This window comes from Halichoerus grypus, chromosome 4 (genome assembly GCF_964656455.1).
Source record: "Halichoerus grypus chromosome 4, mHalGry1.hap1.1, whole genome shotgun sequence".
NCBI lineage: Eukaryota > Metazoa > Chordata > Mammalia > Carnivora > Phocidae > Halichoerus > Halichoerus grypus.
The window spans coordinates 70584250-70598570 of NC_135715.1; the positions used below are offsets into that span (position 1 = coordinate 70584250).

Genomic DNA, 14321 nt, shown 5'->3' on the forward strand with positions numbered 1-14321 from the left:
TATCGTAGAGTTGTTTAAAGAATTCCGTGAGATAATGCATGTGCTTGATGCATAGTAAGTACTTAACCCATGTAACCCACTTTTAAATTTCTGGACCAATCTTTGATGATGATGATGATTGTTTTGTTTTAATGTAGATAAGTATGTCTCTGCCCAGATTCTCCAGATAATTGTGTCAACCTTCTGCTTGGTTGATTCTGGAAACAGTGTACCAAGTAGCAACTTTAGAGTCTCCTTCTTGCTCTTTTTTTTTTTTAATTTTATTTTTTTATTTTAAGTAGGCTCCATGCCGAACATGGGGCTCGAACTCACAATCCCAAGAACATCCTTCTTGCTTTTTATGGGAAGTACAGATGCTCTCTCCTTGAGATCGTCCATGGTTATCAACAAAGCTCTGCTGTCCTGAGAAAGTTCTGCTCACCACCCTATCAGGATTCGTGGCCATAAGCCTCTTGGTCTACAGTGTGCTTGCTCAGCTCATGCTGAGCTTGAGGTGTTTTGCAAACATTTTTAACCCCATCTTGTCCATGCAAGGATTTACTAATATATACTAATATATATATAATAATGTATACCATATATAAAATATACTAATATATACTAATATATACTATAATTACTAATATATATACTAATATATTCAATTCCAAACGAGATAATTAAAAAAAAGGAAATCAGTGAAAAATCATGAATGTTGCCCTTGTGTATGGACTGAGTCAACATTAGAGAAGGTTCGAAAGGACAAAGGGTAATTGTATAATATATAAAAGCTGCCTTGCTTCTTTGGTCAATAATCAGCAAGAGATAGGACAAGCAATAGACAGAAACGAAAGGGTTCAGAGTGTCACAGCTCGGAGGCTCACATCAACAAAGAGTCTACCAGCCTCTGTCAGGAGCATGCCAGGAGTTTGAAGACACAGGCTGGAGTGATGGCGTGCGTGCTGGAGGCCATGGATGTTTCCTCTGTACAAGGCCCCCTTTGAGGGGGCCTGACTTCAAAGTGCAGTGGGCTGGTGGAGATGAAGTTAAAGAGAGTCTCACAATATTTGCAGATACTCTCTCTCTCAATGTGTTTTCAGTGCAGAAAAAAGACCCAAATTTATTGGGGGAAACACGCCCGAGAGAACATATATCAGTGAGAAGGAGGAGCATGGGCTTGAGTTTAAAACACTCCTGTTTGATGGGCATCAATCTGAGGGCTGCCGGTGGAAACCCCTCCTAGGCAACTGGGATGACAAAGTGCGGTCAGAACAGCCTTTCAGGACCTGACCTGCTTCTACATGGAGGAGCTTCTGAACATGAAGAATCTTGCAACTGCCTGGCAGCTGCCTCGTTATTGCCCCGCACATGTGATGTGTAAGCACAGATCTGTAAACGTGGGGATCGGTCTTACAATTCCGAGGGCACGAACAGATGGTATAGTTACAACCAAGACTAGATGCTTCTGCAATCTTTCGGACACAAGGAAAGAGTGGCTTCCTTGGAGGTTGGAGCTCTGCAGAGCGGGAGCTGAAAGCAGCCTAGACATGCACAGGAATGGGGCTCCTGGGTGGCACAGTGAGTTGAGCGTCTGACTTGTGATTTCGGCTCAGGAAGGGATCTCAGTGTCCTGGGAATCGAGCCCCATAGCCCCGTGTTGGGCTCCTGGCTCAGCGGGGAGTCTGCTTGTCTCCCTCTGCCTCTGCCCCGCCCCCTGCTCACGAGAGCTTTTTCTCTTTCTCTCTCTAAAATAAATAAATAAATCTTTAAAAAATTTTTATTTATTTTTAAAATATTTTATTTATTCGAGAGAGAGAGAGCACAAGCAAGGCGAGGGGCAGAGGGAGAAGCAGATTCCCCAGGGAGCAGGGAGCCCCATTTGGGGCTCGATCCCAGGGCCCTGGGATCATGACCTGAGCCAAAGGCAGACGCTTAACGACTGAGCCACCCAGGTGCCCCTTAAAAACTTTTTTAAAAAGAGGCACACAGGAAAGCCGGTTCCATCCCAGGGGCTATTTGCTTCCCTTTCCTCTAACTTTTTCTAGTCCAGCAAAGCCCAAGGCCTTGGAATTCTAGCCAAACCTACTGACCAATGTAGAAAAATGAGCAAGGAGAATTGGCCAGGCAGCTGGCCCAGGCACCAACTCAGAATTCACCATTAGGATTGAGCGCTGGTGGAACTTACATCCGTAAGTCCACGTGATTACTGAATAAACCTTAGAAGTTAGCTATGATAGGTCAACTGAGGATGTAAAATGACATTTTAACATAGTATGTATTTTTTTTAAGTTTTTTATTTTTATTTATTTTGCGGGGGGGCAGAGGGAGAGGGCAAGAGAGAATCTTAAGCAGGCTCCATGCCCAGCAGAGTTCCACGTAGGGCTCCATCTGGGGCTGGGTCTCAGGACCCTGACATCATGACCTGAGCTGAAATCAAGAGTCAGACACTTAACTACTGAGCCACCCAGGCACCCCCAAAGTTATTCTTTTTTAATTTATTTATAAGTACTCTCTATACCCCACATGGGGCTTGAGACTCACAACCCTGAGATCAAGGGTCACATATTCCTCTGACTGAGCAGCCAGGCGCCCCATAGTATGTACTTAAAAAAAAAAACTTTTATTTTGCAGTAATTTTAGACTTACAGAAAAGTAAAAATAGTACAGAGGATTTTCATATACCCCTCACCCAACTTTCCCTAATGTTTACATCTTATATAATTATAGTACAGTGATCAAAACCAAGAAATTAATACTATTAAATAAAGTATGGGTTTATAAGGAGTTTGCCAGTTTTTTCACTAATGCCCCCTTCCCGGGATCCCACATTGCATTTAATTATTTCTCCTTAGTTTCCTCCAATCTGTGACAATTCCTCAGTCCTTCCTTGTTGTTCATGATTTTGTCACTATTGGAAAAAAAAAAATACCAGTCAGTCAGTCAGTCAGTCAGTTATTTTGTAGAATATCCCCCCACTTGGGTTTGCCTGTTGATTTCTCATGAATTTTTAGCAAGGACACCATAGAAGTGATATACACTTCTCAGGGCATCAGACCAAGGGATTCATGATGTCGATACTTCCTAGAAGTGGTGATGTTTACCTTGATTGCTAGACTAAGGGGCTGGGTTTCTCTGCTGTAAAGTTACTGTTTTTCCTTTTTTAGTTAATAAATATCTTGAGGGAGATACTGTTAGATTGTACAAGTGTCCTGTTTCTTCTCAAATTTCTGCCCATTAATTGTGGCATCTGCTGGAGAATCTTGCCTGCAACAATGATTTCTGTGGCGTTGTAATGGCGATTCTGTATTTTCCTCATTTCTTCTACAATTGTTAATTGGAATTCTTCCATAAGGAAGAGCTGCCCCTTTCTCCCTCATTCATTCATTCATTCATTCATTCATGTGTTTATATTAGTATGAACTCATGGGTATTTATTTTATTCTATGGGCTATAATCTAATTACATTATCATTTATATTGTACCTCAGATTGTTCCAGCTTTGGCCATTGGAAGCGCTTGCAGGTTGGGCCCTGTGTTCCTTGAATCTTGTGCCTTCATCTTTTTTGGGCACTTTCTTACCTTCTGAAATCACAAGATACTTCATGTCTCTGCTCTCTCAGCTGGCTCAACCACTTCCCAAGGAGCCCCGGTGCCCTTTAAAGGATCATAGTATTTAAAGACCAACATCTGGGCACTAGGTGGGCTCATTGTTTTTGGGGTGTCATGGCTTCTAGGCCTTCTCAGCAGGCCGAGCTAGGAAATATATGTATGTATAATAAGGCAAGTATATACACATATATTTTTATTTCTTTATCTATTGAACTGTATACATATTTAAAAGAACATGAGCGTTTGTACTGATAGCCCCGATTCCAACCCAGCACCACAGGGTTTACTCCAGCCTTTCTGCTTTCCTTATCTGTAGCTTCTTCCTCTGCCGGTGGGAAGCCTGGTTCTCATGACCGACACCGTACTTACTGTTCTGTCCAACCCTAGTGTAGGCATAAAGTAATTTGAGAATTGCTAGCCCCCATTTCTTCTGAGAAACGAATGCAGTATTTGCGTAGAATTCTTTTTGTCTTAAGCCTTACAGTCTCCTGTTAAAATAACTGTTTTCCCAAAGTTCCAAAGTTCTTTTCTTCACCCCTTTCAGTGTGGTTATGTTAGTAATTTGTAATACACTTAGGTTAATTTGTTATGGTGTGTATTCCTTTTGGGCTCCCTCCCATACCCTGATTCATTTGGTTTTTAAAATTTACATACAACAATCTTCACACTTTGTGGTGTACAGGTCTGTGGGTTTTTTTTTAAGATTTTATTTATTTGTTTGAGAGAGAGAGAGTGTGTACATGAGCTGGGGGTGGGGCAGAGGGAGAAGCAGACTCCCCACTCGATCCCGGGACCCTGAGATCATGACCTAAGCCTAAAGCAGCCACTTAACTGACTGAGCCACCCAGCTTACCCCCCCTCCTGCCGCCTTTTAAAGATCTTATTTGTTGAGAGAGAGAGACTGTGGGTTTTGACAAATGCACAGAGTTGTGTATCCACCACCAGTCATGACACAGAATAATTCTACCACAAAATTGCCCTCACGCAGTCAACCCCTCCCTGAACCTCATCCCCTGGCAATCACTGATCTGTTTTCTGTCCCTGTAGTGTGGCCTTTTCCAGAAAGTGCAATGAATGGAATTATGTAATAGTCTTTTGGATCTGGCTTATTTCACTTAGGAAAATGCATCTAAGGGTCAGCCATTCAATTATTTGTTCCTTTTTATTGTTGAATAATACTCCACTCATTAGGCACCTCAGGCGTCTGTTGCCATTGCTTCACACTGACTTGAGTCACGGCTGGGTCTTCCAGAAGAAAAAATGATGCTCATACTGCTGGTTTGGTGGTACTCTGGATTCTGGTCTCCTTTCTCCATCTGCCTGCTGCCATTTACTTTTCGGATTCTCCGAAGAGATGCTGCATCGTTCTGCCCAGGTTTTATAAAGGCAATCCATGGGAGAGTCCAGGCAGAGGGTGTGTTCACCATCGTACCCAGACTAGACCCTCTGTCCTTTGTCTTTTTGCTTTTAGAAGTCTGAAGTCAATGTGTTTCCTGATCCTTGTAATTGATCTATTTCATCTTCATGGAAACTCCTAGGATCATTTTTTGTTCCCAAGGGGTCCCCAGTGGTTAGAAATTACCCAATGATGTCCTTGGACAATTTTCATCCATTGTGTTGGGTACATGGAGGACCCTTTCATTCTAGAATGGCATGTCCTGTTCTAGGACAACTACTTGAATAATTTTGTCCATGATTTTCCTTCTATTTCTTTCTTCTCTCTTTCTGAGATTTCTTCTATTATTTAAATGTCAGACTTGCTGGACTCATCCTCTACTTTCCTCTTCTCCTTCATTTTCCATCTCTTTGTCTTTTTGCTATAGTTTCTGGGATACTTACCATCATCTTTATTTTCTAGTCTCTCTATTTAATTTGTCATCTGTGCAGTTGTTTTTAGTTCCCAAGAGCTCTTTTGGCGGTTGTTCTCTACGTTTCTTCTCTTTCTTTTTTTTTTAGAGAGAGGGGGAGTGGGGGTGGGGGAGAGGCAGAGAGAGAGAGAGAGGGAATCCTCAAGCAGACTCCCCACTGAGCACGGAGCTTGATGTGGGGCTCGATCTCACAACCCTGAGATCATGACCTGAGCCAAAATCAAGAGTCAGACCTACTGAGCCACCCAGGCGCCCCTCTCCTTCTTTTTTATAGCATTCCAGTCTTCTTGCTTTGATCTTCTGTCATCTCTTTGAGGACATTAATGATTTGGGGGAAAGTTTTCTTCTCCCTGCATAGACTCCAGGTTGCCTTTTTTTTCTGTTTGTGGTACAGCTATGTCCATGATAGAGTTGAGAACAAACAAGCTACCTTGGAAGCTCTGAGGTTAAGGCAGGGGTTTGCTGACTGTGAGCTTCACTGTGGGGTGAGCTGGCTGGGTGGACTATTTGTTGAACATTCCCTAATTTCAGTATCTTTGGGTGGTTTCTCTGGGACTGGTCAGATTCTCCAGTGCAGAACTTTAGTCTCCTGCTTGGAAGCTTAACGTCTGGTGGCCAAAGTTCTGGGAGCTAAGTTGGGGAAAGAGAGCCGGGGGTCTCAGCACCTGGCACTCATTGTGTATACTGTCATTTGATCTTCTTGGTTTTGACACAGTGCGTCCAAGTTCCCAGTCCACAGACTTCTATTTTACACTCTTAGGAGGGTGAAATCTCTAAACTATGGTTAGATGGGGTAAAAGTAGTCTCCCCGTGTACAGAGTGGGGGCGGGAAGCTAGAGACCTGTGTCTCTGGGGGCTTTCACCCAGTCCTTATTTTAGCCACCCTGTTTGTGCCTCCATTTCCAAAGGTACCTGGTGCTGTTGGTTCCTGAGTTTTTTTGAAGATTCTCTAGTGTGAAACAAGCTCATTCTTCGCTTTATCTACTGCCAACTCAAGGCCGGTAAGTCCTTTATCACCTGCTTCCTAGCTTCTCATATTTTGTTGCTGTTTTTTCCTCTCCTGTCCCGCCTGCCTGTGTGGGGTGTGTCTTTAAACAATCTCTTTACTGTAGTTTTAGTGTATTTTGGGAGGAAGCAAGTTAGATGTGATATTCACTCTTGCATCCTAAAAAGGAAGTCTAGAATGTATTTTTTGAAATATCGGAAATCATAACTCTTAATGCTAAAATGGGACTTGGAATACCACGTTTGCTGGGCCTCAGTTGGGGACAGATGACTTGTACAAAGCCACATAACTAGTAGGGAAGAACAGCTTTCGAACCTGGGACCTGACTTGCCTAATTTTGTTTGTACTATACCAGCACGGTGCCCTTTATGATCATTATGAAATAACATTAAAAAAACCTTTTATTCTGAACTAGTTTAAGACTCATGAAAAGTTCCAAAAAAATAGTACAGAGGGTTCCCATGTGGCCTTTGCTCAGCTTCCCCCAACAATAGTCTTATAGACAACAGTACATTGTCAAAACCAGGAGCTTGACGTTGGCACACTACTCTGATGAAGGTCAGGCCCAGACTCTTAAGTAACATTCTGAATGTATGAAATTTGTGTATTCTGCTAAGCAAAAGCCAGAAGAGGACTCAATCTTTTCTTACTAAGGAGGCTACAATCTAAATAGACATACGAAGATAACTCACCAAATAACACTCAAGTACAGTCCAAAATATATTTTAGAGCCGTCTTCCAGAAAAGCGAGAGGTAGTGAAAACAGGATGGGCTTTGAAATCAGACGAATCTAAGTCCGAATCCAACTTCGCTGCTTAAGATTTGTGGGTCGCTGGGCAAGGAATTTCCCTGAGCCTCATTTTCTTAATGTAAAATGGTGAATATTATTATCTACTTCTTAACATGGTGAGAATGAAATCATGTAGATTATAGTCTAGAATAGTGCTTGGTACATAGTAGCTCTTCAATAAATGGTCACCATAATAATTATTAATAAAATAATAATCCTTAATAATCATAATCCTGTAGTTGTCCGCTTGATCTCGTGTCCAGCTCAAACACCAGGTAGGTTTCTACCTCCTAATTTACTCGGTCGGGTTTAAATAGAAATCAAAGAACAGTTCCTCGTGAAGAGAGGCCTCAGAGGGCACCATGACTTGCCCAAATTGGTGGCACAGGTGTGTCCTCTAAGCCTCCTAATCATCCACGTCAGTATTTCAGTAAAGTATGGAAAGACGGTCAAACATTTAACTAAATGCACATAATTTACCTTTTCTTTTAAAGAAAACTTTGGAAAATAACTGGGATTCTTTTAGTTGTAGTACAAGGTAAAGGTGCGTACCTAACGGCCAAAAGGATGCTGTTTATCTCTCGACCACGTTATCACTTTACAAGCAGTTTGGCTCAAGTCCAGGAGAAGACACTTGTTCCTTTCCCAGGACTCCCCCGAGGCCCACCCCCCTCCATTCCACATGCAAGTCCAAGGGTCCCAGCCCATAGAGGAAGTGGCCATCACAGGCACAGCAAGAAAGCTTTGGAATTAGAAACCCATGCAAATTCTAAATTGAGCCTTGTTTGATTATCTGAACAAAAACACTTGCAAGTCAGTGTGTGAACTAGCCACTTGGGGCTTTTCAAAGGCCCACACTTGGGCCCCACTCAGCAGGTGGTTGTCCGATGAGCATCCTGCTTTACATCACACCTGATCGCCCACCGGCCTAACTCTGGCTTGAATTTCCTGCCCTTGGCATCAACAGAAAGGGGGGTTCACAAAGGCAGCAGCTTCCGGTTTGGCCCCATAGCAAGGAAGGAGCTCTGCTTGCAAACTTGGCCATTTGTGTAAATTGTAAAGTCAGGACTTGCCTTTGGGGGTCGGGGTGACCCTGCAGTCCATTCCGGTCCACCCAAGCCGGCTGATGGTAAGACAGGACCTGAGGATAAAGAAAAAGCTACTTCGTGATCCTGTCTCTTTTCCTGTTCTGATTGCCTGTTATTTGAACGAATAACTTCCAGGCCTTCCTTTATGTCTCCAACCGTGTTCCTTCCCAACCATCTCACAAAAGATCACGTTTCCTTCTGCCGGTTTACCTTGTCTGTCTGGGGGGTTTTTAGGGACTCAGGCACAGCTTTTGGTAGTTCAGTAGAACTGCTAATTCAAGAAATTCTCTCTTCTATTAATCATGCAATTCACATCACTAGAATATTCTCAAAGAAATTAGGCTACATCTAAATAAACGGTGTGGTAAGCGCTGTAACATAAATGGAAAACAGTGTTTATTATGGGCTGAATTGTCCCACCTCCCTCATGTTGAAATCCCAACCCCCAACACCTCAGAATATGACTGTATTTGGAGACAGAGATTTTAAAGAGGTGATTAAGTTAGAAAGAAGCCTTTTGGGTGGGACCTAATCCCATATGAGTCGTGTCCTCCTAAGAAAAGGATATTAATAATGACACAGGTGCATGGACAGAGGGAAGACCATATCGGTGGCCATCTATAAGTCGAGGAGACAGGTCTTGGAAGCAACCAACCCTGTTGACACCTTGATCTTGGACTTCTAGCCTCCAGAGCTGTAAGGCAATAAATCTCTGTTGCTTAAGCCACCCAGTCTGTGCTGCTTTCTCATGGCAGCCCTAGCCGACAGTACATGGTTCAATCATAACTGCGCTGTGATTTTAATCCATCCATTCACAAAAGTTAACGGGCCCCTATTTTTTAAAAATCACCATGTAAAGCGAGTCTGCTTGTTTTCTTTTTCACAGCTTAACTGAGGGATAACTCACATCCAATAAACTGTACATACTTTAAGTGTACAATCTGATAAACGTTGACATCTCTCTACACTCATAAAACCATCAACACAATCAAGATAATGAACATACCTGTCATCTTGAATAAGTTTCCCTGAGCTCCCTTGTACTCTTTCTGTCCTTCCCTTCTCCTTCCCCATTTTCCGGGCCACCACTGAATCTGCTTTCTGTCACTAGAGATTAATCTGCCACTTCTAGAGTTTTATATAAATGGAATCATATAGCGTGCATTCTTTTTGGTCTAATTGCTTTCACTTCGTTTAATTATCTGGAGATTCATCCAGGTGGTGGTGTATTTCAGTAGTAGTATTACCTGGTATGCGTTCGCCAGAGTCCCTCCATTCACCTGCAAAAGGACTCTTGAAGGCCTGTTTAGTTTTCTTTCTAATAAAAAAGAAGTTTTCATTGATTAATGATATAACGTGATTACCAAATTATCTTTGTTTACTGTCTTATCCATGTTATTTTATTTTAAGCGTAGGAAAATAATTGTAATAGCTTTTCTGATGATTGTGAGGGTCCCTATCGTTTTCCAATGGGGGTTTAATTTCTTAGTTATTGGAATGGAATGCCCTAAAATAGGGATTTCAAAACCCTGACCTGGGTTTTAGTTGGTTCTGAGTTATTGTTTTTAACCATAGTGGGTTTTTTTCTCCTTTTTCACCAGATTTAATCAATTTTTTGGTTTACAATTGTTTGAGATTCGGAATAGAGCTGCTATAAACATACATGCACAAGTCTTCCTGTAGACATATGCTTTCTTTTTGTTCAGGAAAATACATAGAATTGAAATGGTTGGATCATATGGAAGGTGTGTTTAACCTTTTAAAAATTGCCAAACTTTTCCCAAAATGGCTGTACCATGTTGCACCATCACCGGCGGTCTATGAGAGTTCTGGCTCCTTTGCATCTTTGCCAATACTTGGAATAGTTGAGCTTTTTGATTTTAGCCATTCCAGTAGGAATGTCGTGGCATAGCATCGTGTTGTTAATTTGCATCTCCCTAATGATGTTGAGTAGCATTGCCGTCCATAGATCTTTTTTTAGATGACATGTCTGCTCAGATCTTTTTGCCTATTTTTTAACTGGGTCATTTGTTTTCTTACGATTGAGTTTTGAGAGTTCATTATGTATTCCGGATGCAGGTCTTTTATCAGATACAGACTTTGCAAATATTTTTTTCTAGCCTGTGACTTGTGTTTTCATTCTCTTAATAGCGTCTTTCAAAGAGCAGAATTTTTAATTTTGATGAAATCCAATTTATCAACCTTTCCTTTTATAAAGTGTGCTTTTGGTGTCACATCTAAGAAATCTTTGCCTAATCTTGTCACCAAGATTTTCTTCTATGTTTTCTTCAAAAAGTGTCGCAGTTTTAGGTTTTATATTTGGGATTATAGCCCGTTGTGAGTTAATGTTTCTATATGGTATGTGGTATGAATAGAAATTCTTTTTTTTTTTTTTTTTTTTTTTGCATGTGGGTGTTGAATTGTGTCAGTCCTATTTGTTATAAAGATTGTTCCTCCTCTGATGAATTGCTTTTGCATCGTTGTCATAAGTCAGTTGTCCTTAAATGTATGGGTTTCTTTTTGGACATTTTATTCTATTTTACTGATACTTTTGTCTGTCTTTATGTCAATAGCACACTGTCTTGGTTGCTGTTGCTTTATAGTAAGTCTGGAAATTAAGAAGTGTTAGCTCTCCAACTTTGTTCTTCTGAATGTCCTTTGTAAACAGCCTAATCATTAACGCCCTCATTGCCACTCAGAGATCCCTTTGAGTGGGCTTAATTAATTTCCTCTCTGAATCTCCAAAGGTGGCTCTTAAAATTTGTGCACTTCTGCTCAAGCCCCTACCCTGCCTCTGCTTCTCTCACTCCCTCTTAGTTCTGGACTTTGCCCCTTGCTTGGCCCAAAAGTAGAGGTCATCAGCTGAGACCTTCCATAACTGTTATACTCCCCCAACAATAAGGTTTTCTACATTTGCACTAATCCTTACCTGCTTCCTTCCTAGCTCGGAGAACAATACCAATTATCATAATGACCAGGTAATTATAGTTACAAATACTGGGTTCTTTCTATGGGCCAAACACTATGCACTTTTTATCATTTCTCATTTCGTCTGCAGAAGATCTCTATCCGGTAGAGATACTGTCCTTGTCCTCATTTGACGGAGGAAGAAGTGAAGGTAGAGAAATTCTTTGTGTTTCCCATATTGGGGTAGCTAGTAGGAGTTGGAGTTAGGGTTCAAGCCTTGGTCCGTCTGGTTTCTGTCCTTCCTCCTGTCCAGACCTAATGATCCTGTTAGTACTGTCCATCCCCTGCCCTCCTAGCTCATCAAAAAGCTTGCTCCGTTCATTACCTCCCTCTCCTTTGTCTCTTTCCCCTTCCCTTTCTACTTGCTCCTTTCCATCAAGGTGATCATACCAAAACAAGCATCTTCAACTACTGTAAGAAGTTGAAGTTTTCCAAATGTTTATCTGCAGCCAGACTTACATTCTGCAGATTCATGTATTAAGTTGTGTATTAGAAAGCTCCACTGGGATATCTCACCGACACCTCAAACATCAAAGAAAATGTATCACCTTCCCTCCAACCCTGCCCCTCCTCTGGAATTTTCTACCCGAGCCAATGGCCCTTCCAACCATACAGGGGCCCAAGCCAGAAACTGACTGTCAAAAGACTCAGATTTTGATTTCAAAACACAGCTCTGCCACTTACTAGACTGGAGACATTTGAGCCTCAATTTCCCAACCCGAAAAGTGGGGGTAAACATTCTACTTCACGGTGTTGTTTTCTGAGCTAAATGACCAGGTTAGTTGCTCGGTAATAATTACTACTGTGCTCATCATTGTCGTCATTTTCACCATCATCATATCCTCCTACCCCCTCCTTCTTTCCAGTCACTCTTACTTACCGCCTTACGGTTCCACAGACATAGCCTGCCCCATCATTTCAGTTTCTTCAATTTTGCTATTCTGCTAGAAGGTCTTCTTACATTCTAGACCAGTGATCACTGAAGTCCCACCCACGGGGCATTAGAAAGCATTAGGACTTCTATTTATGTTCATTTTTAGAAATTTCATCTGTTAAGGTTTTATTTATATGTGTTTTATATATTAACAGAGTATATATAAAATTTAGAAATAAGTGTAACTATTGAGGATACATGTCCAAAAATTTTGGGGAAGGATATATAATAAAAATAGTTGGGAGTTCACCATTCTTGACTGAGTGAAGAGCCCTGTTTGGTTTTCATCCAGAACATCATGGCATTTTGTGAAAACTGGGCGTCTGCCCCATGGACAACATGAAGGCAGGCACTGATCCAATTCGGCTTAAGTTGCCCACAACAAGTTCTGCTCTCATTACTTTTAGCGGGAATGGATTTATTATAGGCTGTTGCCTCGTAGCGAGGTTCTTAACCTTCAGCGCGCATCAGAATCTGCAGAAAGGTTTTTTAGAGCCAAGGTTCCTGGGCCCCGCCCCGGAGTTTCTGATTCGGTGGGCCTGGTGCGGGGTCCGAGAATCTGCGTTTCTACCAAGGGCCCAGGCGCTGCTCATACAGCTGCGCCAGAGGCCGCCCTTTGGGAACCGCCGGGTTACAGAATGGTGACAAGGGCTCCAGACTGGGCACCTGGACACAACGCCCAGAGTCACACTGCAAAACTGGCTTGGCCAGGTAGTTGCTGCACCTGCTGCTTCCACTGCCAAGCCCCAAGCCGCACTGCCTCTGCTGCAGGCCGGAAAACTGCACAAGCTGGAGACTGTGCGGACGCCACTCCATACCCAGGGGGTCGGAGACTGACTAGACATTAGTGCCTTTCTCGCCCTTGCTGGAGACGGTCCAAAGCATCTCCACTTCGGTGTGAGACAGGGCAACCTCAGGGACCTCAGGAAAAACTGCTTTTTTTGCTCCTTTTCCTGCTTCTCTTCTTGCTAGGACCTGCACCCCCGCCTTACACACACCTTATAGAACAGATCAGGTATGACATTAACTCCTTGTAAAGGTCAAGGAGTTAATGATTTCTTTGGAGTCTTCCAGCACCATGGATATGATCTAAAGAGTGACTGGGCAGGGTCCACATGAAGCTTTTCCAAGACCATGGACTCACCAGGACCCCTGGCTCCAGGGCATAAGTGATTTATAGAGGATGCCTAAACACTCCTTTCTGTTCCTGGGTGCCTGGGAAGACACGTGCCCCAGGCCACAGTTTTCAGTAAAAACCCCAGACCCCAAGCAACAACGAGACTTTCTCTCCTTTTCCTTTCGGAGTCCCCCAGACACTCTGCTATATCTGCTCTCTCTTTATCTTCAATAAACTCTGCTCTCACTTCCTGCTGGCTTATGTCTGATTTCCATCCTGCAGGAAGCCAAGGACCCTCCGGGCTGGTCCTGCGGGACCCCCTCTGGGTCCTCGGACCAGGCCTGCATGTATGATCTGTATCCAGAGGGGCAGTGTGGGGGGGACGCTGACAGCGCCCACACCGCGCTGCGCACCAGAGCATCTGCCTGGGGTAGCCTGCCATTTTCATAACCGACCTAAGGTTACTTGTGGAATCCCTAGGGTCAGGGAGTTTGGAAAACAAAGACTCAGCATCCCAGACTTTAGTGCCTAGGAAATCTTGCTAGGAGAGGTTGGGGTGGTTTTGAGTGAGGCATCTGTTGTAGAGTGTATTTTTTTTTTTTTAAGATTTTATTTCTTTTATTTGAGAGAGAGAGAGAGAGCATGAGTGGGGGGAGCAGCAGAGGGAGAGGGAGAAGCAGACTCCCAGTCAAGCTGGGAGTGCGACGTGGGACTCGATCCCGGGACCCTGAGATCATGACCTGAGCTGAAGGCAGACGCTTCACTGACAAAGCCACCCAGGCGCCCCTGTAGATTGTATTTTTCACCTTGCTTTCTGGTACAGAGTCTGAGCCCTAGGACCCGGCACAGAGCGGGCCCTCAGCAGGCCCTTCTTCCTTCTCCTTCCCCTGTGGGCTAGCCTCAGTCACCTGCCTCCAGCATGCCCATGTGTCGTGCTTGAGAGTTTGCCCTGCTGATAAAATC

At 43.1% G+C, this 14321-nt stretch overlaps 1 protein-coding gene across 1 annotated transcript in view; it reads left to right on the forward strand.

Moving 5' to 3' along the window:
- The first annotated feature begins 648 nt into the window (after positions 1 to 648).
- The window catches only part of KATNAL1 (katanin catalytic subunit A1 like 1), a 198102-nt gene continuing 184429 nt past the window's right edge, over positions 649 to 14321 (forward strand). Inside the window, exons 1-2 of the mRNA XM_078070506.1 lie at positions 649 to 1356; positions 6365 to 6457. The gene's annotated coding sequence lies outside the window, so the exon portion shown is untranslated. The remainder of the gene's footprint in view (positions 1357 to 6364; positions 6458 to 14321) is intronic.